General features: G+C 51.2%; 1 non-coding gene across 1 annotated transcript; it reads left to right on the top strand.

Annotated features, from left to right (window-relative positions):
- Window positions 1-3568: 3568 nt before the first annotated feature.
- On the top strand, window positions 3569-3642 carry TRNAN-GUU. Its single transcript has one exon. It is a non-coding gene; the product is annotated as a tRNA-Asn (tRNA).
- The last annotated feature ends 616 nt before the right edge of the window (window positions 3643-4258 follow it).

Here is a 4258-nt window from a genome sequence, read left to right as displayed (position 1 = left end):
CCGAGTTCAGGAATGGAAACCAGCGTTTGATGCGGGGCTCGAAGGGTCCTCACTTCGGGGGTGGGGGGGGGGGGTTAGACGCGGGACTGTAAGCCTCTCGGGAGCTGCAGTCTCCTTGTCTGAGGGGTCGCTGGCCGTTTTTTCAGTTCACAAACTTGGTGGCTAGTTCAGCTGTGGCAGGTGCTAAGGTTTTTGTTTTGTTTTGCACCTTATCATCGTCCGGTGACAGCAGCCTTGTGCCCTCAGTGTAGTGCTTGTCACATTCGGCCACCAAGCTTATTCTAGCTTGTCTCGAGGTGCAGAAAGAGCATGTCCTGGGCTCTGCTGCAACAGTGCTAAAGCTAGACTAGAACACCACCCAGGCCCGTTACCTTGTGGCCTGGCCTCGGAGCTCAAAATGTTGCCCAGGGCTGGGAGAGGTGAAGGATGGCGAGCAGAGGGGCAAGCAAGGGCTGGGAGGGGGCCTTGCACAGCTGCCTTCAGCCCTGGGCCCCTGAGAACCGCATCCACGTCTCCTGTCCCTGTCTCAGAGAGCTAACCTTCACTTGCAGCACTTGTCCCCTGGAGAGGCAAAAGGTTAGGATTTGGCGCTTTCATTGCAGTGGGCCAGGTTCAATCCCCAGTCGGGGAACCTCTTTTACATGCTCTCTACTGACCTCTAAAGCACAGGGTCCTTCTCCTTGCCCACGCCTGGTCTGACCCCACGCAGACACAGGCGTCTTTACTAGTGATGTCTGTTCAGTTGGGCTGGTCCTCGAGGCCATGACCCATCTTCTCCTGGTACCCCAGTGGAGTCCGGGAATGGTTTCTAACAGTCTAGCTGTAGCTAAATTAGTGGGTTCAGTACTTAAGTATAAAATATAAGGAGGAAAAAATATCAAGTTAATAAAAAGGTTGAATCTCAAATACTGTTAAACACCTGTAAAAAGTCTAATAATTGACATGTAATGGCATATAAATTTCTCTTGTGTTAGATTTCTAAAGATGACCCCTTGTATCATCAGGTCAGTTTAATAATTTCACTCTAAAAACTACGTAAAGAAAAAGGCTCTTTCACCGAGTTGGAGAAATACATTGGAACATAAGTCGGCACACTCTTATTGAAGCCAAACTAAGCACACAGAAGGAGATGCCTTCAGCTTCTGGCAGCCCCGCCTGAAATCTCACCCTTCCTTTTTCCCTGCCCCCTAAGGAAGGAAAAGGACAAATACTTGAAATGCTGGTTTTCCAGACACTGAAATCAGGCAGCAAAGGACAGCAGCCCCGAGAGACGGGAAACAAACAAGGGGAGCCCTACTGCTGGCCCAGCTTACTGCTGTCGGAGGGTTTCCAAGGTGGAACCGAGGAAGGGCTCTGCAGCCAACTCCGGGGTTGTGGAGACCAAGCTGAGCATCCATGGAGAGCAAGGCCGCTAGAGTTCCAGGGACAAAGGACCAGATGTTAGCAGCAATGTGGGCTTTTGGTTCTTGAATTTGGCAAGAAAGCGTTCAGAACCGAGAGCTGGAGCACGGGAGGAAGGTCATTTAGAATGCAAAGAGAAAGTACGCTGGAAGAGCGGGTTCAAGCAGGGTGCTCAGAGAGCTTCCCTGGCCTTTTAGAAAGGCACACAGGCCGCAGGAGTGCGGCAGCAGGGCGGTGTGGGCTCAGGAGACTAGTTACAAAGGCAAACGAAGGGCCCTTAGAGCTTAGGAGAAAGCAAAAGGGACACACTGGAAGAAGGAAGGCAGGGGAAGGGGAGGGGAGGGGGAGAGAGAGAGAGAACTGAGTCCTTTGCCTTAAGAGTTATCATCTTTTCCAAAGGCAGGACTTCTAGGGGAGGTCTCAGGGGAGAATATCAATAGAATATTCATCAGGTTTCCAGGTGTGTCCTTTAATATGCTGATTAATCAGTTCGAGCTCACAGAGTCAGGGTCGTGGTCTCTACCTGGTCTTTACTGATTGGTCGGCGCTGGGGTAGGTGGTCCTTAGTCATTGCATCCGGTCCTGAGCCGGCTGTGGCATCACTTCGTCTGATTTGCTGCTTTTCTTGGCCTGGAGCTGAGGCCTAGGTGTTCTCTCTAGTTTGACGGAAACAGTCTCTGTGGTCGGTAGACCCAGGCTTTGTTCCTAAAATTATCTGATGGTGAACAGAACCTCCTGGTCCTGAGGGCTTAATGCCTTAATCCCTTTAGGAAGATGTGCAGGAGAGGAGGCAGGTGAGTCAGGGTGCTGCTGGACGAGGCCCGTCTGAACCCGCTATGGGTCTGTTTCCCCATTCCGCTTGCCGAGGAATTTTCCTAATTTCTTACTCTCCTGCCTCATAGCAATGAGAGAGATGGGCGGACAGAGAACGCAGGCGTATGAAAAGAGTCTCCTTCAAGTACTCAGCGGAGTACTGATCAGGAGGTGCTTGTGAAGAAACTGCCTGAGGCCAAGGGAAGAAACTTCTGTGAAGGTCTGAAGTTTCGGGGCCCGGTGCTCACACGTGGCAGGAAATCATACTTATTCCCACCAGCCAGAGCAGACTACTCGTGGGCCACTGTGAGGAGCGCTCAGGAAGGTCTTGTCCCAGTTGAGGGAATAAGCAGCCTGAGACCGACCTACCTAAAAACTCATAAAAGCCAGCCTCAAAGGGATCAAACTGTTGACAAGTCACTTAACTGGACCCCAGGACAAAACTCCGGAAGATTTGCAGGACTACCTAAATGGCCACTTCCCCAAAAGGTAAACTAGGACAATGTCTGGCCTCTGATCAAAGAACGCCAGGCAGGCACGGAGGCAGGAAAACCTACCCACCATGAGGAGAATAATCAGTCTACTGAAACCGAACCGTAACTGACGATGTTAAAATGAACTTTATCACAGTTATTATGACTGTTTCATACGTCCAAAGAGTTTATTAGAAACGTGGAACACGTAGGACCGTCCAGAGTCAAACTTTAGAGATAGGAGCAGTAACGTCTGAGATAAATTCACTAAATGGAATTAATAGATCAGACATTGCAGAGAAAAGGTTAGGGAACAGAAAGGCGTGAACAATTTAAAATCTCCAAAATGAAACGTGGCCTAAATTATTTTTTAAATCAGCGAGTGACAGTGCAAACTTAAAAATGCCTAACATAGGAGTAGGAGTCACTTTCCCGCCATCTCGCGTTTGCCCCTTTTAAAACCCCTCCCCACCCACTCTCCCTGGCTCCCGCCCCAGCCACCTCTACCAGGTGGCGCCCCAGTGGCGCTGACGGTCGGGTTCAGCGGGAGCAAAGTAATCACAGGGGCCCACGGGCGTTCAGCTTCCCCTCAGCCCCATTCGGCTCAGGCCGAGGGGTTCGCGGCCACGGGCGTCTCCGCGGTGCTGGCTTCTGAGGCAGGAATGGGGCAAAGTCGGGGAGACCACTCAGCTGCCCCATTGCCCTCAGAATCGCCCAACGCACAGCGTTCAAACGCCAGCAATGCGTGGAGTGGATTCCATGCCTCCGGCTTTCCGAAGTTGCGGAGTCTGCGCGGCCCTGCCTCTGGCAAGAGGGGCGTGGGCTCCACCTAGCGGTGATCGAGTGCTTGCTCTGCTGCCTGGAGATCCGCTTCTCTGCAGGTCTCTGTGGCGCAATCGGTTAGCGCGTTCGGCTGTTAACCGAAAGGTTGGTGGTTCGAGCCCACCCAGGGACGCGTTTCTTATTCTTAAAGAAAAAAAAAAAAAAAAAAATCCTAACCTTTGCGGCTGTTTCTTCTTTGCACAAATCCCTCTCAACCTTCACCGAGACAGGCTCCCTCCATCACTGCCCTCCCATTTACTGTGTCTCATGCACAACGGGGGGGACCGCAGCCAAGATCTTTAGAGGAATCTGAAAGTCACTGTCTGCACTGTATTTTTTTTTAACTTTCCACATACTTTTCAAATTAAATTGTTTGTTATTGTGGGATTACAAATAATGCTGTACTCATCATTCTTGTACACGTATCTGGCCACTTGTTCAAGCATTTCTACAGGGTAGAGTCCCGGAAGAGCAACTGTACTGTGGCAGTTTACATGCTTTCTATAGGATTCCAGTTTCTCTCCTTTTGTTGACTTATTACATAGCACTCGTTCCGTCGTCGTTTCAGCGACTGCATTAGGCTCCACAGCACACATCTGGACCTCACCACAGCCTGCCCTCACGTGGCAGCATGCCCGTTCCCATTTCTCCCCCGCCTGCCCTTGTGCTGTGGTTGCCATGCGTGGCACTTACACATGCCACGAACTCCACCAATCACCACCATCACTGCTGTTTCACCTGTCCCGCGT

The sequence above is a fragment of the Phyllostomus discolor genome, chromosome 14, assembly GCF_004126475.2.
Source record: "Phyllostomus discolor isolate MPI-MPIP mPhyDis1 chromosome 14, mPhyDis1.pri.v3, whole genome shotgun sequence".
In the NCBI taxonomy this organism is placed as follows: domain Eukaryota; kingdom Metazoa; phylum Chordata; class Mammalia; order Chiroptera; family Phyllostomidae; genus Phyllostomus; species Phyllostomus discolor.
Note: the sequence above shows the minus strand (reverse complement) of the source record. Positions and strands in the feature narration are given on the sequence as shown.